At 49.2% G+C, this 22,205-nt stretch overlaps 1 protein-coding gene across 2 annotated transcripts in view; it reads left to right on the forward strand.

Moving 5' to 3' along the window:
* The first annotated feature begins 10,329 nt into the window (after positions 1–10,329).
* Positions 10,330–22,205, forward strand: part of SLC4A2 (solute carrier family 4 member 2) — a 58,469-nt gene continuing 46,593 nt past the window's right edge. Inside the window, exon 1 of one of the 2 annotated variants that reach the window (XM_053409695.1) lies at positions 10,330–10,464. The gene's annotated coding sequence lies outside the window, so the exon portion shown is untranslated. The remainder of the gene's footprint in view (positions 10,465–22,205) is intronic. The other variant, XM_053409693.1, reaches the window with a different exon arrangement.

Consider the following 22,205-nt stretch of genomic DNA (forward strand, 5'->3'; position numbering starts at 1 on the left):
GAAAAGTTGGCACTAGCGGAATTTGCTTACAATAATGCACAGAATGTGTCCACCGGGATGAGCCCCTTTTTGGCTAATTATGGGTGCCACCCCAGGGCGTTTCCAGGGGAAGGAGGGGAAAGATGGAGTGTTCCGGCCGCGGAACTTTTTGTAGAAGAAATGGAAGCGATCCATCGTCAACTCCAACTCAACTTAGAAAGGGCCAAGGAAGAATATAAGAGGCAGGCAGACAAGAGCAGAAGGGAAGGTGAAACAATTAGGGTGGGGAGTCGGGTCTGGCTATCAACCCAAGGGTTGCCGTTCAAGGGGGGTTGCAAGAAATTGAGACCCAAAAGATTGGGACCATTTGAGGTCATCCAACAGGTCAACCCAGTGGCGTTCAGACTCCGGTTACCGAACCACATGAAACTGCACCCAGTATTCCACAGGTCATTACTGTCACCATACAGGGGGGAAGGTGAAGGGGCATCCACACGGGGGCCAGCCATAGAAGAAAGGGAAAGCCGCAACCATGTGGCGGAAATCATCGACTCCAGGTGGAAGGGTAATCAGGTGGAGTATTTGGTCGCGTGGGAAGGGGAACCGGAGTCGGAAAACACCTGGGTGAAGGCAGAGGAGGTCCGTGACGAGATCTTGATCGAAACGTTCCACCAAAGGTTCCCCAGGAAACCTCAGCCAGTAGCGAGGTTTCGGAGGGAGTACTTTGGCACCACCGACGATGAGGAGGAACTGGAGGGATTCAGGGAATCGGAGTTGGAAGGAGGAACAGACTCCGATGAGGAGGAGTACTTGGAAACCGGAGACAGCAAAGGGTGGAGGGAAGTGTTCGAAACTTCGGAAGATGAGGGAGGTTCCTTCAGGGGTTTTGCTCCCTCGCCTCCCGCAGAGGAGGGGAGGGAAGGGGGTGAAGGGGGCCCTGGAGGGGAGGTGGATGTCAGGGAACTGCCATCTGAGACTAAGGAGGTGAAAGGGCTCATGGAGGGTGAGAGAGACCATTCAGCGGAGGAGGGGACCAGCAGGGGGAGAAGTGGAGTTCCAAGGGAAAGTGAGTCGGAGGGAGGGCTCAGAGACACTTCAAGCGGGAGCAGCGGGGAGATTTCAGGACCTCCTGTAGGGACACCCACTCCTCGGTGGAAACTGTCACGCCGAGAGTCCAGAAGACGCGTTTCCGTTAAGGAGCTTTTATGCTGGAAGAAGTTCCGTAAACGCCCACTGTCCGATTCAACGAGCGATTGATGGAGTCATGCTTAAGGAGCTCCATCACAGACAGAGGTTTGGGGACTTAGCCAAACTCTGAGGGATTAGGATTTTACGCACAAGCAGCTCATCATCCCATCACAGCAAGATTTCAAGATAGTAAGTGCTTTCAGACTTGGAAGAGGAGGGAGAAAGAACAGGGTGAGAGACTGTTTGATTACCCTTCGATCAAAAGAGGAAAGAGATAAAATAGTGAGTCTGCACTTCCAGAATACCTTGAAAATAAATGAATCAAGAGTGGAGATATTTAAGGACATCCCGAAATATCTTTTGGACCTGAGGTTGAATTATGGAGACTTGGTGACCCTGCTGAAAGGAAATAGAATCATTTTTAGGTAGGAATTCCCCCAAGGACTATCTTTTACCTATAAAGGTAAAAAGTTTAAAATAAGATCAGTGGAGGATAAAGAAAAATTTCTGAGAGACTACGGAGAAGACTTGCAAAAAGAAAGTGAAGAGGAGCTAAGAGCCCTAAGACCAGGAACACTAGACAAAGCACCACTACCTTTGGGATTTGACAAGTTAGAGAAAGTGATACCACCGTCAGAAAAAGAGGAGTTACTGGGAGCAGTTGGAGGAAAAGGGACCTAAATACAATATGTCTCTGCAACTATTAAGCTGGAACATTCATGGACTGAATTCCCCAGAGAAGAGGAAGAAAGTGTTTCATTTATTGAAAAAAGAACAAATAGACTTGATTTGTTTACAGGAAACACATGTGATAAGGTTACACAGGAAAATATTGGTTAATAAAAGATTGGGCCAGGAGTTTATTTCATCAGACAAGGTTAAAAAGCGAGGAGTTGTCATTTATGCAAAAGAGAGCCTAACACCGAAATTTGTCTTTAAAGATGATCAAGGAAGATTTGTAGCAATTGAAATTCAAACACAAGGAGAAAAATTTTTGATAGTAGGAGTATATGCACTGAATGATGGGAAATCTGAATTTTTTAAGAAGTTGCATGAGACTTTGTTAGACTATATGGATTATAACATTATCTTGATGGGAGATATGAATGGAGTGGTATCTACAAACATGGACAAATCACAGAGACAGGTAGTTACCAAAGATGGCAGACTACCAAAAACCTTTTTTGAACTGACTGACAATATGGACTTGATTGACACTTGGAGAACCAGGAATCCCTTGGGAAGAGAGGGAACCTTCTTTTCTGAAGCTAAAATGACATGGACAAGAATTGACCAAATCTAGATAACTAGAGGTCTGGCACCTAAGATCCGAAAAGTAGAAATCTGCCCAAAAACGTGCTCCAACCATAATGCCGTGAAACTGGAGATGAAACTAACACCAATAGGTTCCTTCAGATGGAGGATGAATGACACCTTGTTTAGAGATCAAGAGGTTATTAAGAAGGCCCAAAAAACCTTGAGAGATTATTTTGAGATAAATTTGAACACCACTGTTGAAAAAAGAGTAATCTGGGACGCAAGTAAAGCGGTTATGGGGGGGTTCTTAATCCAACAGAATTCCCTAAAGAAGAGAGCCCAAAATGAGAAAAAAGAAAAGATCTTGGAAAAAATAAAAGAGGGTGAGAAGAAACTGAGGGTGAAACCAAATTCACAAGAGATTCTGAGAGAAATAAAGTTACATCAAGTACAATATATGAAGATGATGAATCAGGAAATAGAATGGAAAATTAAACAAATGAGACAAAGGACTTTTGAATCGGCTAATAAATGTGGGAAATTGTTAGCTTGACAGATGAAAAAAAGACAAAAGCTCAACACTATTACAAATTTGGAAGTGGAAGGAAAGAACATTCAGAATCCAGTGGAAATTAGAAAATGCTTCCAGAGATACTTCAAACAGTTATATACACAAGGGCCTCAGAAAGAATTTGACATAGACCAATTTCTGAAATTAAATGGATTACAAAAAATCTCTCAAGAAAATAAGATAATGTTGAACTACAAAAATACAGAACAGGAAGTAGAAGGCGCCATTCAAAATATGCAGTTGGGCAAATCTCCAGGGCCGGACGGTTTAACCTCAAAATATTATAGAACTTTGAAGGATGGGATAATTCAACCACTAAAGGAGGTTTGCAATGAAATTTTGGAGGGGAAAAAAGCGCCAGAGTCGTGGAAAGAAGCATATATTACACTTATACCGAAAACTGAGTCTGAAAAGACACAACTCAAGAATTACCGACCCATATCCCTGCTTAATGTGGATTACAAAATATTTGCTGACATTTTGGCTAAAAGATTTAAAAAAGTATTAGTGGAGGAGATACACAAGGACCAAGCTGGCTTTCTCCCAGGCAGACATTTGTCTGACAATACGAGGAATATAATTAACATTTTGGAGAAGTTACAAGTGGACATTAACACTAAAGCAGTTTTAATTTTCGTGGATGCGGAGAAAGCCTTTGATAATATTTCTTGGAGTTTTATGAAGAAAAATCTTCAGGGGGTGGGGGTTGGTCAAGCATTTGAAAATGGCATAAGTGCAATTTATTCAGAACAAAAGGCGAAACTAATAGCCAATAATGTGGTGACAGAGGAATTTAAGATAGAGAAAGGGACACGACAAGGCTGCCCAATTTCCCCATTGCTCTTTATTTCGGTCCTGGAGGTTTTGTTAAACATGATTAGAAGGGACCATTTGATCAAAGGCATAAAGGTCGGAGCTAAACAATATAAATTGAAAGCTTTTGCAGATGACTTAGTATTGACTTTAGAGGAGCCAGAATCTAGTACTAAAAGAGTACTAGAACTGATTCAAGAATTTGGTCATGTGGCAGGATTTAAGTTAAATAAGTTAAAAACTAAAGTTCTTGAGAAAAATTTAACACCGATTGAGAAAGAGAAGTTTCAGAAAGAGACAGGTTTATCAGTGGTTAAGAAAGTGAAATACCTGGGAATTAATATGACAGCTAAAAATGGGAATTTATTTAAAGACAACTATGAAAAATGTTGGTCAGAAGTGAAAAAGGATTTAGAAATATGGTCAAATTTGAAGCTTTCCTTGTTGGGACGAAGTGCTGCGATAAAGATGAATGTATTGCCAAGAATGTTGTTTTTGTTTCAAACATTACAAATTTTGGACAAAATGGACTGTTTCAAGAAGTGGCAGAAAGATATTTCTAGATTTGTCTGGCAGGGCAAGAAGCCCAGAATAAAATTTAAAATATTAACTGATGCAAAGGAAAGAGGTGGATTTGCCCTGCCAGACATTAAACTTTACTATGAATCAGCAGCACTTTGCTGGCTGAAAGAATGGCTGCTTCTTGAGAACACAGACATTTTGGACTTAGAAGGTTTTAATAATGTGTTTGGGTGGCATGCATATCTGTGGTACAACAAGGTTAAAGCACATAAGGCATTTAAAAACCATATTGTCAGGAAAGCATTGTTTAATGTCTGGATAAGATACAAAGACTTATTTGAAAATAAAACCCCAAGGTGGTTGTCACCAATGGAGGCGAAGGCTCAGAAAAAGTCGAATATGGAGGCCAAGTGGCCAAAATATTGGGAAATTTTGGAGCAAGAAGGAGACAAACTGAAATTGCAGAGTTTTGAGAAATTAAAAGATAAAGTGCGAGACTGGCTTCACTACTATCAAATAAGAGAGGTATATAATTTGGGTTAAAAAATTGGCTTCCAGGTGGAAAAATCAAAGTTGGAAATAGAATTGTTAGAACCCAAAACTAAGATACTATCAAGAATGTATAACTTGCTGTTAAAATGGAACACTCAGGATGAAACGGTTAAATCTGCTATGATTAAATGGGCACAAGATGTTGGACATAACATTATGTTTGCTGACTGGGAACAGTTGTGGACCACAGGTATGAAATTCACGGCATGCAATGCCTTAAGAGAGAATATTATGAAAATGATATACAGGTGGTACATGACCCCAGTCAAGCTTGCAAAAATCTATCACTTGCCCGATAACAAATGTTGGAAGTGTAAGGAAACTGAAGGTACATTCTTTCACCTTTGATGGACGTGCCCAAAGATTAAGGCTTTCTGGGAGATGATCTATAATGAAATGAAAAAGGTGTTTAAATATACCTTCTTGAAGAAACCAGAGGCCTTTCTCCTGGGCATCGTGGGCCAATTGGTGCTTAAGAAGGATAGAACTTTCTTTATGTATGCCACGACAGCAGCAAGGATACTGATTGCAAAATATTGGAAGACACAAGAATTACCCACACTGGAAGAGTGGCAGACTAAGGTGATAGACTACATGGAATTGGCAGAAATGACTGGCAGAATCCGAGAGCTGGGAGAAGAGTTGGTGGAAGAAGATTGGAAGAAATTTAAAGAATACCTGCAGAAATACTGTAAAATTAATGAATGTTAAAATGATGTTGGATTGAAAATAAGTGGTATTGGCAACAAGAGTAATAAGAATATGTAAATACGGATTGATGATGAATGAAAATATATTGTTATAATAGGTTAAGATCAAAAGTTAAGATAAATGAAAGAAGGTAAGGATTTGCTGAATCGATTATATAAATGGGAATACAAAAAAGGGGAGGTGTGAGGAAGTCAAGAAAATAAGCAAATGAGTTTATAAATATTGAAAACTGGATTTGTTTTTTAAACTCTTTTCTTTTTAGCTATTTTGGTGTGTTTTTTGGTATTTTGTATGTATTTTCTATCTGTATTTTTTGTTAGTTCTTTCATATTTTTATGTTTTTTCTTTAACATTGTAATTCTTTGTTTTTACTTTTTCTGTTTTGCAAACTTATGTCTTTCTTGGAAAAAAGCTTAATAAATATTTTATAAAAAAAAGAAAGAAGGAATTTGAGTTTAAAAGGGGGGCAAATGTTTAATGCATCTCTTTTAAGCTTGTGTTTAGACTTGTACATCAGTATAACTTTTACAACTCACTTGTAATAAGACAGCCAAGAGGGAGAGGTCCGAGTTGGTGCTCTTGTGCTTTGGGGATGATGGCTCCTCTCGCTCTGACCAGCCCGAGGGCTCAGGACCACTTCAGCCATGTCTTTGTAGGCTGAGTTTCCACCCTTCTGTACAAATAAAACGGTTTATTTGAACATTTACAGTGTTTTCCGTTGATAAGAGTTTCACGGGCTTATTGGATGATTTCCACAAGGCACGTTTCTCCACTGGACCGGCTGATGTGTGATGGACAAAGTGTTGACAAGCTCTTTCTCGGCAGATTTTGCTCTTTACACAGCCCCTCCTATAGAGGCCGCTCTTCCTTAAGGGGATTTGAACTCTAAAGGGCTGCTAGCGCTGTTTCTGATTGGATGGCTGACAAAAGGAGTGGCTTCTGAATGGTCAGTTTCTGGGCTGTGTTGAAAATGGAGGTTTATTGCCTGATTTCAGCATGGTGGACTGAATGCACTTATGTAAATTGTTTGTTTGTTTGTTATGCCCCGCCCATCTGGCTGGGCATCCCCAGCCACTCTTGGTGGTTCCCAAGAGAATATTAATAATAATAATAATAATAATAATAATAATAATAATAATAATAATAATAATTTATTTGTACCCCGCCCATCTGGCTGTGTTTCCCCAGCCACTCTGGGCGGCTTCCACAGAGACCAAAAATACACTAAAATGTCACACATTAAAAACTTCCCTGAACAGGGCTGCCTTCAGATGTCTTCTGAATGTCAGGTAGTTGTTTATCGCTTTGACATCTGATGGGAGGGCGTTCCACAGGGTGGGTGCCACCACCGAGAAGGCCCTCTGCCTGGTTCCCTGTAGCTTTGCTTCTCGCAATGAGGGAACCGCCAGAAGGCCCTCGGTGCTGGACCTCAGCATCCGGGCAGAACGATGGGGGTGGAGACGCTCCTTCAGGTATACTGGACCGAGGCCATTTAGGGCTTTAAAGGTCAGCACCAACACTTTGAATTGTGCTCGGAAACTTCCTGGGAGCCAATGCAGATCTCTCAGGACCGGTGTTATGTGGTCTCGGTGGCCACTCCCAGTCACCAGTCTAGCTGCCACATTCTGGATTAGTTGTAGTTTCCGGGTCACCTTCAAAGGTAGCCCCACATAGAGTGCATTGCAGTAGTTCAAGCGGGAGATAACCAGAGCATGCACCACTCTGGCAAGGCAGTCCGCAGGCAGATAGGGTCTCAGCCTGCGTACCAGATGGAGCCAGCAGACAGCTGCCCTGGACACAGAACTGACCTCCGCCTCCATGGACAGCTGTGAGTCCAAAATATTAAAAACACAATAAAACATCAAATAGTAAAAGCTTCCCTAAACAGGGCTGCCTTCAGATGTCTTCTAAAAGTCAAAGAGTTGTTTATTTCCTTGACATCTGACGGGAGGGCATTCCACAGGGTGGGCGCCACCACCGAGAAGGCCCTCTACATGCATTCAATGGGTTTTATAAGGGGGTGCAATTATGTTCATCCATAACAGTATAAATACTGAGCTCAATGGACCAGTGGTGGGACTTGCTATAATAATAATAATAATAATAAATTTTATTTATATCCCGCCCTCCCCAGCCGAAGCCGGGCTCAGGGCGGCTAACAACAATCGAGGCATGTTCTTACTGGAATTTGTTCAGAGTTCTCCTTCCTTGGAGGTTTTTAGGCAGAGGTTGGAGGGCCACCTGTCATGGATGCTTGAGCTGAGATTCCTGCCTTGCAGGGGGTTGGCCTAGATGACCTTTGGGGGTCCCTTACAACTCTATGATTCTGTGACTCTTGGATGGAATTTCCCGCTTTACGGAGCCTTTCTCCCTGCATGCTGCTGCTCCTGTTTCTAGCCAAGGGAGGGAACACAACGCCACCAGCCAGGAACACACACCCCCACAAAAAATAAAACCTCTCTGGGTTCCTGGGCAGGAGGGAGCCTGGTGTGCTCAGCTTATCAGGACTGCAATCTTCCTGGCTCCCTGCACCTCATTTGCTGGTGCTTTCTAAAGACTGTTCCCTATTAGGAAAAAGGTTTCCAGACCATAAACCAGATGATGAAATTCCCAGTCCAATCAGATCCCAAAATAGCATGATTACCTTATTTTTCTTTAGAAGCCCAAGGAATGCCTAATGAAGATCTTATTACCCGTTTGTTAACTGCCGCCGGATTAATAAATGTCAGGCGCAGGAAGACTCTTAATGTAAATCTCTTTGAAGCTCGGCTGTCGCAAATGCAGGACTCTAGGCTTATGCGCAAGCTCACAGCCTGGCACTGAGAGCCCCCTGCTGGACAGGGAAGCACAAACTTTTAGGGAACCAAATTCCTTTTGTGGAATATGCACAGTCTATTGAGCATGGCTTCCGTCCACATGGCAATATTGCGGAACGGTCTCCCTTGGGAGGTTGTGGACTCTCTTTCCTTGGAGGTTTATACATGAAGGTCAGGCAGCCCCAGTCAGAGCACCTGGAGCTATGACTCCTGCATCGCAGGGGGCTGGACTAGATGACCCTTGGGGTCCCTTAAAGCTCTGCAATTCTAGGATTCTACGATAAGGTTGCCAGATGTTTTTCTTTCCACCCCCCCCAATAAATTTTTATTGTTTTCTTTACGTATTCTTTCTTACAATACTTTAATCAACACAAAACCATTTTAGCTCTGCCGACCTTGTGACTTCCCTCCCATATCACATCCATTCACGTATTTTATCTTTTCACTTTTTTCATCTACATTGTAGGAGTTACTTCAGTCCTGCTAGTGTCCTTAAATTTGTAAGGCTATCTTTTAAATATACAATAAATTTACTCCAATTTTCTTGGAATCTCTGATTGTCCTGATCCCAAATTCTTCCTGTCAGTTTGGCTAATTCCACATAGTCTATCACTTTCGTCTGCCATTCCGCAATGGTAGGAACTTCCTTTAATTTCCAGTTTGGGGCCAACAAAGTCCTTGCAGCACCCGCGGCGTACATAAACAGTCTTTGATTTTTGTCTTAATCTCCTTTCCCATCAAGCCGAGTAAAAGTTACCAGATTTTTTTCAATGAATCCAGGGACACTTTTCAACTTCAGTGGGTTTTGTATGGGGACTGATCTGTAAATCGTGGGACTGTGCCCGGGAAACGGGGACGTCTGGTAACCTTATTCTACGAGTCTATGAATGATACTTTCATCTGGCTATTATGCATTCAGTGAACCACAACTGGGGTTGCTTCTGTTCTATTTTCTTCTTTGGAGGGACGGCTCTGTACCTGTTGTGATTGTTTATATTATTATTATTTTCTCTCCTTCATATGCTATTCATTTGTAACTGCTCTGCTTCAGGACAGAGAAAACCTTCCTTTCCCTTTTCCCTCTTTCTTTTTAGTGCCACACTCCCTTCTTCTCTCCTTCGGCTCCTTCTCTCTCTCTCCTTCCTTCGAGGTGCGCCTGTCCCGTGGGAGACTATGCCAACCTTTATTGGCATAAAGCTTTGGAGAATATGCCAACCTTTATTCCACTGGTGACTCAGCCTCCTGTGGGTTTAAGGTCAAGGGGAAACACATTTCACAACGAAGGCACCTTACAAACTCTGGGTGCCTCGTCTGGGAAGGCGCCGGCCCCTCCTTCTTGCCGAGATCTCCCACGCGGGTCAAGGGAAGGCGTGAAAGCCTCGCCTGCTGCCTCTGAGCTGGGACGAAGTTGATATCCAGTTCCACCTGGCATGGAAGAAAGGGGAAAGAGGAGAGGTTTTCTCCCTTCCTCGTCGCGCTGGACCTTGTGAGCATCCCAGGAAGATTGAGGGCAGGTCAAAGGAAGTTCTTCTTCACCTAGTTAGACTATGGAGGCAGGATGGCCACCAGCCTGGACGGCTTGAGATTCCTGCATTGCGGGGGGCTGGACTAGATCCCTCCCAACTCTACAATTCTAGGATCCTGCGGAAAGAGGATTGCACAAATTCCTGGCGGAGGCTGTCTCTGGCTAGCAGCCAGGCTGCCTCCAGTCCCAGCGCCGGCTGCGGGGCGCGCGGAGCTCCCCCCTGGATCCGCGCGCTCTGGCGGGTCTTGCGCGCAACGCAGGCATTCCCGTGCACGCCTTTGGCCTCCCTCCGACACTGGGGGGTCTCTGCCCGTCCCTCTGTCCGCCTCTTTCTCCGCCTGGGCGGGGCCCCCGTTCTCCTCTCAGGGGCGGGGGCTTTCCTGCCGTGCACGTGGCGGAGTCGGGAGCGCGCAGGGTCCAGCTGCGCATGCGCTCCCCCCTGCTTGGCGAGCCGAGGTTGCTTCCTCGGAGCTGGAGGGGCCGGGCTGGCGGGCGCGCGCCTGAGGCTGCTGCCGGGGCTCTTGGAGCGGGTGAGTGACGGGCGCGCGCGCGCGAGGCAGCAGCGGCGGCGGCGGCGCGGGAGGAGAAGACGCGCGCGCGAGGCACCGGCGGGCCGGAGCTGGAGCCTCTCGGGGCCGGGAGACGAGCCGGGGGCGGACCGGGGTGGGGTGCCTGCCTCCCAGCCTCTGGCCCAGGAGGAGGAGGGGGCGGACGGGCCTCCCGGGGCCGCGCGCTGGGCTCCCTCCTGCTCCGAGGCAGGCGCGCTCTGCGTGTGCTCAGAGGCACGCGCTTGGCGGAGAAGCGAGGGAGCGCCCTCCCTGGGGAGAATCGGCTGAGGAGCCCCCCATCCAGGACTTGCGCTCCGCCAGGTGCCTTTGCCGGTGGGGCTGGGAGATTCCCCGCAGGCGGGACTCGCGTCGGGTCGAAACTCCCGAACATCCCCCTGGCCGCGCTCCCGGGGCGCCTGCAGCGCGCGGCCTGCGCTTTTGGAGAGCGCCGGCTCCAGCTTCGCGCATTGCGCTCTGCCGTGGCAACCTGGGCGGGGGTGTCTCCCTTTCTCTTGCTCAGCCCGCGATGCAGAGGTCTGCCCGGGGTCCACCCCAAAGGCCAGGCCAGCCACCCACCGTGGGGCAAGATCTGAATCCAGGCCCCGGGGCCCCGCAGGTAGAGGGCATCTGGGGCAGGCGCTGCAGGGGCACCCGGAAGCCTGGAGACCGGGCGCGCAGGGGGGGATTTGCCAGGATCCATTTCCATGAGCAGGAGGGATGCAGATGTTTCTGGATGGGATGGAGCCGCCAGGGACACACCTTGCTGTGGGCGCGGATGATGCCACACCTTCCCTCGCTTTCTGGGCAGGGCTGGGCGCCCGCTAGGAAGGTGCTACTCGCCGTTGCATAACCTTGGAGGTGGGGGGGCACTGCATTCCCAGGAAGGAAAGATCCAGCCTGCAGCCTCATCCTCGCACCAGGGAGGAATTCTCCAGGGGTGGCTCATTCCTGGCACTCCCTCCCGCCTCCCTGGAGGGCCGGCATTGCCTTGCAGGCCGTGCCAGCCTGTTCAGGCGGCACCCCTCTTGGGGGCGGGAGGGAGGAGTTCCTGGATCCTGGCCCTGGGTCTGTCTGGGTGCTGTGCAGCGCCAGAACCTCAGCTCACCTTTTGCTCCTGATAGTGGGAGGTTCGGGAAGGACAAAAGAAAGTCTGTCTTCACACAGCAGATAACTGACCTGTGGAACTCGCTCCCACAGTGATGACCACCAGCTTGGATGGCTTTCAAAGAGGGTTAGGACAATTGACGGTGGGGGTGGCTGAGTGCCTCTGAATCCCAGTTGCGGGAGAGTTGCTCTGGCGCTCGGATCCTGCTCATGGTTTCCCAATAAGGGCATCTCATTGGCCCCTGTGAGAACAGGAGGCTGGACCAGGTGGGCGACTGGCCTGATCCAGCTGCTCTTGCATTTGAGGTGGCCGCCACATCCCATGACACCAGTCTGGAAGACCCAACTGCTCTCTGCTTTTCCTTTCATTTCTGGACATGAAACCAGGAGCAAGGAAGGTTGCTGGGCCTTTGGTCAGGCCAGACTCTGGGTTGGCAGCCTGGCACTTCTGAGTGTTCCTGGCCTGCAGTTCCCATCATCATCATCATCCCTCCTGGCTTCCACCTGCAGGCAGCCCCTTGGCCCTTCCTCCTCTGACCCAGAGCTCCTTCCATGGCTGCATCCTGGCTTGTGTGGACGCCCCACCTCACCCTACTGCTGCTGCCTTTGGGCCTGGCATTCTCTTCTCCTCATTCCACGGGGAAGTGCATTGCAGGGGTGGGACTAGATGATGCCTCGGGGTCCCTTACAATTCTGTGATTCACGAGAGGTTTTTAGCAGAGTTTGGATGGGTGTCTGTTGCATAGCTGTCAACTTTTCCCTTTTCTTGCGAGGAATCCTATTCAGAATAAGGCAGTTTCCCTTTTTTAAAAAAGGGAAATGTTGACAGCTATGGTCTGTTGGGGATTCTTCAGCTGTGATTCCTGCGTTGCAGGGGGTTAGGCTACAGTTCTTCAGGTTTGTGGGTGCCTCTAAGCATGTGCAGAGTGCCGGCCTCTTGGCAGAGCCCCGTCCATTGTTTCAGAAACGAAGCTGCCCTTCCGTTTCCACTCAATTCTGGCCTTTCCGGCAGGCGCCTTATTCACCTCCTGAGTTTATTACCTGCTTTTCCCACACTTGGAAGGGGCAGCAGCCAAAACCCCAGTCAAAGCCAAGAGGGGGGGGGCGAGGAAGAGCAGAAAGGGCACCAAACCAGAACCAGACACAGGAAAGAACCAAGAAGAGGCTGGCTGGGAGATCAAGTTGGTGCCAAAGCCTTTTCCAAGCCTAGCAGCAAGGCAGATCTTTGCCCCTCCTCAGGTGGGAGAGCCTTGGGGCCTGTCACCATCCCGACTTGTCACATCAGGCGGGCTGGTTTGCAGGCTCCGTTGTTTGTTTCTTGAGGAGACAGGCCCTTCAGGCCCTTTGTTTGCCTGCTGCATTTATGTCTCCCCCCTTTCTCCACGGAGCCCAAGGTGGCCTACGCGATTCTCCTCTCCCTCCTCGTGTTGGGCTGAGAATGAGTGACCGGCCCCCAAGGTCACCCTTCCTGGCTGAGTGGGCAGATTTGGACCCTTGTGTATTCTTGGTCACAGAACCATAGAATCGTAGAGTTGGAAGGTTCTGCAATGCAGAAATGTTTCCTGGGCTGACACTCCCATAGAATTCTCTCTGTTATATTTCATCTACACCATCGGAATGAATTTCTGGAACCAAAATGCTTTTTCTGTGAAGCCTGAGCAGGAGCAGCAAACAATTATAGTTGATAGTTGTTGCTTGTCTCCGCTTCCCCCATTTCACAATTGTGAAGAATATTCGTGTGATATGAATGGTCTGCGTCACCATTAAGAAAAAGAGGTTGGAACTGGTCGATATACAGTGGTACCTCAGGATAAGAACTTACCGGTAATTCGTTCCGGAGATCCGTTCTTAACCTGAAACTGTTCTTAACCTGAAGCACCACTTTAGCTAATGGGGCCTCCTGCTGCTGCTGCGCCGCCAGAGCACGATTTCTGTTCTCATCCTGAAGCAAAGTTCTTATTTCTGGGTTAGCGAAGTCTGTAACCTGAAGCGTCTGTAACCACTGTATCGGCAGACTGTCCCTGGATCAAGAGACTTTCCTTCTTTTAAGTTTTCAAAATTCTTAACCCATCTCAAGGTTGTCCTCTGAACTAGCCAGATGTTTCCCTGAGAATCAATCACAGTCAGTCCAACATTTGAAAAATAAGACTTCAGAGCTGTCCGGCCCCAAAATGGCAACTAGACGTTCCATTTTGGCAACTTCAGCCTCGGTTTAAGGAGCCCTTTGGCCCCTACCTTACACATCTGAGTTTCCCACACTGCTAGCAACCATCGACAGCCCTCTCCTCCTCTATCAACTTGTCCTCATGTCCTTTTTTAACACCAAAGCACCTTCCTTCCTTTGCCTCTTTGCCGTGTTTGGGCTCTTTGGCCAAAAAGGCCCCCAGAGCGGTTGGCATCCTATCAGGAGAAAGAAGAGAGAGGTGCAGGCTGGCAGCATGAAGGACGTGGCACCCCAAAGAGGACTTTAGGGCCCCCAAATGGCAACCAGAACTAGATCTTCCATTTTGGCAACTGCAACTTTGGTTTAAGGAGCCGCTTGGTGCCCAGCTGATGTGTCTGGGTCCAGCTCTCCTGTTCTCAAAGGGCCTCTCTGGGAAATCGGCAAGCCAGGATCTGAGCACAAGAGCAACTCTCCCCTCCTGGGGTTTCCAGCAGCCCATATTCAGGGGAACAGTGGTACCTCGAGTTACGAACGCCTTGGGTTACGAACGCCTCGGGTTACGAACGCCTCAGGTTACAAACTCTGCTAACCTGGAAGAGTTACCTCGAGTTGAGAACTTTGCCCCAGGATGAGAACGGAAATCGTGTGCCGGCGGCGCAGCAGCAGGAGGAGGCCCCATTAGCGAAAGCACACCTCTAATTAAGAACAGCTTCAGGTTAAGAACAGAATTAAGTTCATAAGTAGAGGCACCAGTGTATTTGTGGAGGCAGAGCAGAGCCGGGTGGCCGGCAGCCAAGAGGCCAGAGGGGCTTGTCCTGGCTGGAAGAGTCCCGGCTTGGCAGCTAGATTTCTCTCTGCGGTGAAACAGGCCGGCAGTTGCTGTCAGCAGAGTTCCTGAGGCTCATTGTGTCGGAGTAATTAGTGGGTTTTGTTCTCGGCTCCTTGCGCTCCCCGGGGTGGGGAGGGGGCCTGGGTGAACAGGTCCAGGGCTGCGTAATTGCAGGCGCTGCCCCACCCACCTGGGAAGCAGCCGAGGAGAACCTGCGGTGTTTTTGGGGCTTCCTTTGCGAGATCCTCATCTCTGCTTTCTCACGCTCAGGGGGAAGGGCCTGCTGTGGGCCTGCCATCGCAGGAGGGGGCCGGGCAGCCGCTTATGGAAACGTCCCACTTGAAAGCGTTGGAGGGGGACACCCAAGGGCCATGTAGCTCAACCCCCTGCAATTCTGGAGATGCAGCCAAAGAACCCCTGCTTAAAAACCTCCAAGGAAGGAGAGAGAGTCCACTCCACAGCCTAATAATAATAATAATAATAGTAATAATACTTATTATTTATACCCCGCCCATCTGACTGGGTTTCCCCAGCCACTCTGGGCGGCTTCCAACAGAATATTAAAATACAGTGGTCTGTTAAACATTACCGTATTTTTCGCACAATAGGACGCACTGGACAATAGGACGCACCTTGTTTTAGAGGGGGAGAACAAGGGAAAAAAATTCTTCCGCTCTCTGCCCAGCGCCCCTTCAGCGAAGTGGCAGGAGGCGCTGCGCAGAGAGGGGGAGAATTTCCCCCCTCTTGTTTTCCCGCTGTAAAACAAGGTGCGTTTAAGGTGCGTTCAGGCGGCTACCTTGGAAGCCTGGAGAGCGAGAGGGGTCGGTGCACACCGACCCCTCTCGCTCTCCAGGCTTCAGGTTCCTTTCGACCTGCTCTTTGGGGCTGGCGGGGGGAAGCCCACCACCAGCCCCAAAGAGCAGGTCAGGGAGCAGCGGAAAGGTGCAGCGGAAAGGCTGCTGCCATAGTCACGCGTCACTTCTCCAGCCGGGAGAGGGTCGCGGGGGGCAGCTTTAGCCACGCGCGCGCTCTCCCGGCTGGAGAGGCGACGCGCGGCTATGGAGGCTCCTGCCATAGCCCCGCGTTACCTCTCCAGCCGGGAGAGGGTCGTGGGGCTATGGCGTCTTCGCTCCATAGGACGCACACACATTTCCCCTTCATTTTTGAAGGGGAAAAAGTGCGTCCTATAGAGCGAAAAATACGGTAAAAGCTTCCCTAAATAGGGCTGCCTTCAGATGTCTTCTAAAGGTCTGGTAGTTTTTCTTCTTTTTGACATCTGGTGGGAGGGCGTTCCACAGGGAGGGTGCCACTACCAAGAAGGCCCTCTGCCTGGTTCCCTGTAACCTCCCTTCTTGCAGGGAGGGAACCGCCAGAAGGCCCTCGGAGCTGGACCTCAGTGTCCGGGCAGAACGATGGGGGTGGAGACGCTGTCCTGCACCTTGCAGTGTGGGAGGGCCTCTTGGTGGGGGCAACAGGAGTCCATTTCCCCCATCCTTTATAATGGAGGAAATGGGGGACTCCCAGTGGATGAAGCTGAAGGTTGGAAGATGAAGGAAAGTCCTTCTTCACGCAGTGCAGTGTTAAACCGTGGAACTCCCTCCCACAAGAGGCAGCGATGGCTGCAAACCCAGAGAGCTTTAAAATAGGAATGGACCAAATCACGGAGGAGGCGAGGGCTGTGGGTGGCCCCCATCCACCATGGCTCTGTTCTGTGTTTGCAGTTGGAGGCAGCCAGGCTAGCTGGGATCCGCAGGAGGGGAGAGGGCTGTGTTCGAATCCTGCCTGTGGGTTTCCTTTTGGGCATCTGGTTGGCCACTGTGAGAAGAGGAGGCTGGGATGGATGGGCCGTCCTGCAGGCTCTCCTGGGCTGTTTCTGTTTCTTTGGTTATTGAAGCAGGGTAGAAATGGTTGCCCTGAAAATGAATAAAACCAGCAACAGCAGAACAGCATTCTGGAGGAGAGAGATTGGGGCGGGGTCCTTGCAAGGGCTGCTCCTCTCTTCCACTGCCTTGGGGGGGCTGCTGGGCAGAGCATCTTGACCAGGAGGTTGTACAGCTGGCATCCCGCCCCCCCCCATTTGCCCCCTCCCTGCAGGAATCCTGGGGGTGCCCCCTGGACCAGGAGCAGGCACAGGGGGGGGGGGAGCTGAGATTCCGTCCCTGGCTTGGCCTCAGTGTTAGCGGAAGCTGGGAGGGGAGAGCAGGCTGTAGTTCAATGGTCTAGCCAGTGTTAGAAACTCAGGTGTATAAGCTAGGGGCCAAAAGGCTCCTTAAACCAAGGCTGCAGGCACCAAAACTAAATGTCTAGTTGCCATTTGGGGGCCGGACGGACGGCTCTGAAGTCTTATTTTTCAAATGATGGGCTGACTGTGATTGATTCTCAGTGAAACATCTGGCTAGTTCAGAGGACAACCTTGAGCTGGGTTAAGAGTTTTGAGAACTTAAAGAAGAAAATTCCTTGATCCAGGGACTGTCCGCATATATATTAGTCTATTCAGACTTCTTTTTCTTAATGGTGACCATTCATAATGTAGGCAGATTCTTCACATATATAAGCAGGGGGGAGGGGGGAGTGAAGACAAGCGCCAGCAATTCATTATAACTTCGTTCACTACTCCTGCTCAGGCTGCCCAGAAAAAGCATTTTGGTTACAGAAGTTCATTCTGATGGTGCAGATAAAATATCACAGATAGAATTTAGCAGGACGGGGTCTTCGTGTGTGAAAACAGTCCCGATCCAAGGATCCCCAGGTGGCCGAGATGTCAGGCCCCATCCTGGCTCACAGGCATCTACACTTGGTTGCAGGTGGCCAATAGCCAGGTGCAAAATGCGCCAGGCGGATTTCGAACCCTGGGCAGAGCATATTCGGTGGAGCTCCTGCAGGATGGGCTCTTGGTCCTCTTGGCCCAATTCTGTGGCTCTGCCTCCCAGCTGAGACCCAGCAGCCCCCCCACCCCGTTGAACTTCAGGCACTCCGTTGACACTTTTCAGACGTCTAGTTAATTTAAACAGATTATAACTCTTTTGCAACTTTGCTTAGAAACAGTAGTGTTTTGCGTAGAAACAACGGCCTATAAATTGTATCAAAAAGCTCTGCGTAGAGAAGGACCCCTGTTCAGTCCCTGCCAGCGTCTTCAGGGAGAGCTAAGAAAGACCAAACCCAAAGCGCTGCTTCTGCCCATCAGTGTTGACAGTTCTGAGCTAGCTGGGCCCTGGTCCTCCGTCTCTGCTTCTCCCTCACCTGTCCTGCTTTCTTCCCAGTCCGACCGCTGGAGTCTCTTGCAGGCCCCTAATGACGGGTTGTGCGGCTGGCTGGGTTGCCACACCGGCCTGGTTTTGAAGTCCGGCTTGTGGGGCCGGAGGTGGGGGGGGGTTGTGGGAGGGAGGGGAACGGCCGGCGGCCTTTGTGAGAGGGAAGCCAGCCAGCCCAGGCCTGCAAAGATGTGCCGGTCAGCTGGTTTTCCGCAGAAGAGGAGAGTCAGTGGCTGGTCCTGAATGGGGGACGGCGCTGTCAGGTGCTGGTCCTGATCTGTAGAACTGGGAAGGGTTCAGAAAAGGGTGAGCAAAATGGTCCAGGAGCGACGCCCCTGTGAGGAAGGCCTGCAGCACTTGCAACTTTTTAGTTGAAAGAAAAGGCATATCAGAGGCAATGGGATAGAAGTTTATAAAGTTCTTCTTCCTCTCTCGTAACACTAGAATTCATGGGCATCCCATGCAGTGTTAGACATCTGCCTGGTGCATTTTGCTGCTGGCGCTGGTCCAGGTGCAAATTCCTGGAGATTTCTGGTCATCAGGTTGGTGACCGCAGTTTAAAAACCTCTGCCTTAGTCCGTAGCTATTGCCATTTCCATTCCCACTGGGTGTGTTTCTCCGTCTTGCATCCTGGGACAAGGAGACTGTTGGAGGAGCAAGCGGCAGTCAGGCAACGTAGCTGAGAGCATAGGACAATGGAATCATAGAAGGGACCCCAAGGGTCATCCAGTCCAGCCCCCTGGAGAATAGACATCCTGTTGTGGCGACTGGGGCCGAGGTTCAAGATGCCCTTTGGTGCTGAGCTTATATAGCTAAGTTTCTGACACTGCATTAGGTTGAAGGTTGGAAGATTTGGGAGAGGGACAAGAAAGACCTTCGTACAGTGCTGAGTTGAACTGTGGAACTCCCTGCCACAGGAGGCAGTGATGACCACCAACCTGGTTGAGTTTCAAAGAGGGTTAGGCAAATTGGGAGGCAGGGGGCCCATAGCCAGTCCTTGGAGTAAAGAGTTGGGCCAAGTCTGGCACATCCTTCCCCTAATGATGATGCAAATCCCCATTTGTGAAGCAAATGGCACTCTGCACATGGGCAGAGGTAGGCCTGCTCCCATCACTTCTGGGGCCCTTCCAACTTGAGCTGGAAGGCAAGTTTGAAGACCTGCCTCCGGCGTCCCACTTGTGGCCGAGGGTTGTGGGGTTTCCCCAGTGAGTAACAAGCGCACCAGAAGAGCTTGGCTGGTGCTGGATGAGGCCAGAGGAGGCCCATCTGGGCAGCCCCTCTTCTCCCAGTCGCCAACCAGATGTGTGGGGGGAACCAGCAAGCGGGATCTGAGCACAAGCGCCATGGAGAGCCCCCCCTTCATGAATTTGTCTCATCCTCTTTCCAGCCCACAAGTTTTGCATATCACTCATTTCCTGACATGACACATCTTTGGTTCAGAGTTTCCGCCTCTTCTTGATTCAGAGCTGGAAAGTGGGGGGGGGGGCTTTTGTCAGCCTGAGGCCTCATTCCCTGATGGCCAACCTAAGGCCCGGGGGCCGGATGCGGCCCAATCGCCTTCTAAATCCGGCCCACGGACGGTCCAGGAATCAGTGTGTTTTTACATGAGTAGAATGTGTCCTTTTCTTAAAAATGCCTCTCTGGGTTATTTGTGGGGCATAGGAATTCGTTCATTCCTTCCCCCCAAATATAGTCCGGCCCACCACAAGGTCTGAGGGACGGTGGACCGGCCCCCTGCTGAAAAAGGTTGCTGACCCCTGGCCAAGGTTATGGGGCCAAATGTAAGGGGTGTGGCCGGAGCCACTAGTAAGAAGAGACCCCTCCCCAAAAAAACCACATGCATCCACACACAGGCATACAAATAGTTGCAAAGAGGCAGGCATTCAGACACATTTTGTGTGTCTGCCTCACCGTTCATTCTTGACACCCCTGTGCCTTTGCGCTGCCATACCTGCTCTGCCTGGGCTTGGACCACGTGACCTTTTGGATCCCTTCCAACACTTCCGTTCTGTGATTCTATGAACCTAATGGCGGCACAGGGACATTTTGGGCACTGGGGGTAACGCATCGCTTGGGGAGGTTTAGCCTTTCCTTCCGCAGCTGCGACCCCCTCCCCAAACAACAGGCCCCCACTTGGAAAACCTCCTAGTGGCTCCCAGGGTTTTTTCAGGTCTAATTCTGGCACAGGTGGGAGGGGAGGAATGCCGGCGCTCAATGGGCCGCATCCAGCCTCCAGATCAGGAACAGGGTTATTTATTACCGCTAATCAAATTTATCTAGCCACCCATCAATAAATATTCCCGGAGCGGTTTGCAAGCATAACGATGTTAATTAAAAATACAATATATAATTAATCTTGCGAAGAATAATTATCTGGTCCAACCCCTCGCCTGGTGCAGGACGTCCTGTCCTCGGATCGAAAGTCTGGCAAGACCATCCAGGGAGATATCCCTCTGAAATCTGGAAGGAAAGACTCTCTGTGTACACTTCCGCCCCACGGAAAGTGCTCCTTCCCTCTCTGCGGAATCCTGAGCTGAACGTTCTGCAAACCACCCTTGCCATGTGCAAAACATTTTGCCACCAGCCACCTGTGTGCAGCCTAGCAGTTCTTTCATCTTGCCCCAAGATTGGGAGAGATTGTCTGCAAGTGTTTCTGTGCCAGCTCTAGAAGCCTCAGAGTCAAGAGGGGCAAAGTGGAGTGCTTAGTCTTAGAGGACGGCTTTGGTGCACTGAATATCTCAGAAACCTGGCGGTTATCTCTGGCTGCAAACTCTAGGAAGGACAGAGAAGGGCGTATCGGAGGTGGTTTTGCTCTGGACGTCAGACACAGCACCGAGTCCAGCAAGCTAGAATTCCCCAAAGGGGCAGATTCGTTGTGGGTGGTGGAATTGACCGGGGGCACCCCTAGACTGAACCTTGAGTGGCACCCAAAACCTGGCATGAGATGGCACAGTTGCCCAACCACTTGGGAGCAGCAGCCACTGTGCTATTAAATTAAATATGAATTTAACTGGCCAATTGCCCAGAAAATCGTGCACAATCCCATTTGACTTCCAAAGAGGAAACTTCATCACAATGAGGATATTGGTCAGCGATGGGAGTTTTAGTTCAACCCCCTACGGAGGGCACCACATTGGCAACCTTAGTAAAGGCCTGGAAGTGAGGCAGTGATACAGTTGAAGCTTTTTCGGCCTCCTTTATGCAAGTTAGGACTGGGCAATATATCAATATATCATCGAAAACCGGATATCATGATTTTGGTTTCATAATTTTTGACCTGGTAATATATTGCAAATCATGACGTGTGTGCGCCCTGTGCCAAAATTACAAAGGGAGGGAAACCGTGGAGCCAGCCAGTGCCTCTCCCTAACTCCACCCTTATTTCAGACATTGTGATACATATATCGGTATAGCGTGATGTATGGCTCATGGTGTATCACGATGTTGAAAACCAGACATTGCCCAGCTCTAATGCAGGTCTGTAGGAGCAGCATTTTGGGAATTTGCTGGTGTGTGGAGGTAGAAATGTTCTAAAGTGCATCCTTCAACATGCATAATGTATTTTGTCCTCATTTTGCATTTTTCTGTTGTGAACCGCTCTGGGATCGTAGGGTGAAGGGCAGGATGCAAACTTTTATTTATATATATTATCATCATCATCATTGATAATATGGCAAGGAAGTAGAAAGGCAAAGAATGGAGGATTAAATCTCTCCAAAATGATCAGAGTTGGAGAAGTCATTGGAGACCCGAAGGCTTCTTTTGAAAAATGCAAGTTCTGTCTGAATGAAGAGAACGAAAATGAGCACAAACTTTGGCCAAAGAAGAAAGTTAAAGTAGATAGTAAAGGATGCTAAAAAATAAAAAGGCTTTGGAGAGCACATTGGTAAAATCATTGAGACCAACGGCCAGAAGTGGTTTAACTACATTTGTAGCAGGAGACCATCTAGGCTAGGAAGGGGTTAACCCTTGGGTGACCAGGGGGTCAAAAATGTGCTAAAGGAAGACAAGGAGATTGTGGGGAAACAGAATGACTTCTGCAAGCCAATGCCTGAAGGATTGGGAAGAGAGTTGCACTCTGTGCATGCTCCGAAGCCCCGCCCATTTATTTCTGGGGCTTTGTTTGCTCCGGTGTTTTGAAATCTGGTTCCGTGTCTGAGCTCTCGCAATGCCTGATTCAGAGGGTCCCTCCACATGTCCTTGGAGACGCCTTTTCATCTTCTGACCTCCAAGGACCAGGCAAAAACAAACGGGGAGTTGTGGGTCCTGAGTAGGAGAGGGCAGAATTCAGTTAAACATTGGGCGAGATTAAGGGAGCCAGCGCTGACTGACTCCAGAGATCCAGGACAACATTGGCCTTATCCAGCCAGGATAA

Source organism: Podarcis raffonei, chromosome 12 (genome assembly GCF_027172205.1).
Source record: "Podarcis raffonei isolate rPodRaf1 chromosome 12, rPodRaf1.pri, whole genome shotgun sequence".
In the NCBI taxonomy this organism is placed as follows: Eukaryota; Metazoa; Chordata; class Lepidosauria; order Squamata; family Lacertidae; genus Podarcis; species Podarcis raffonei.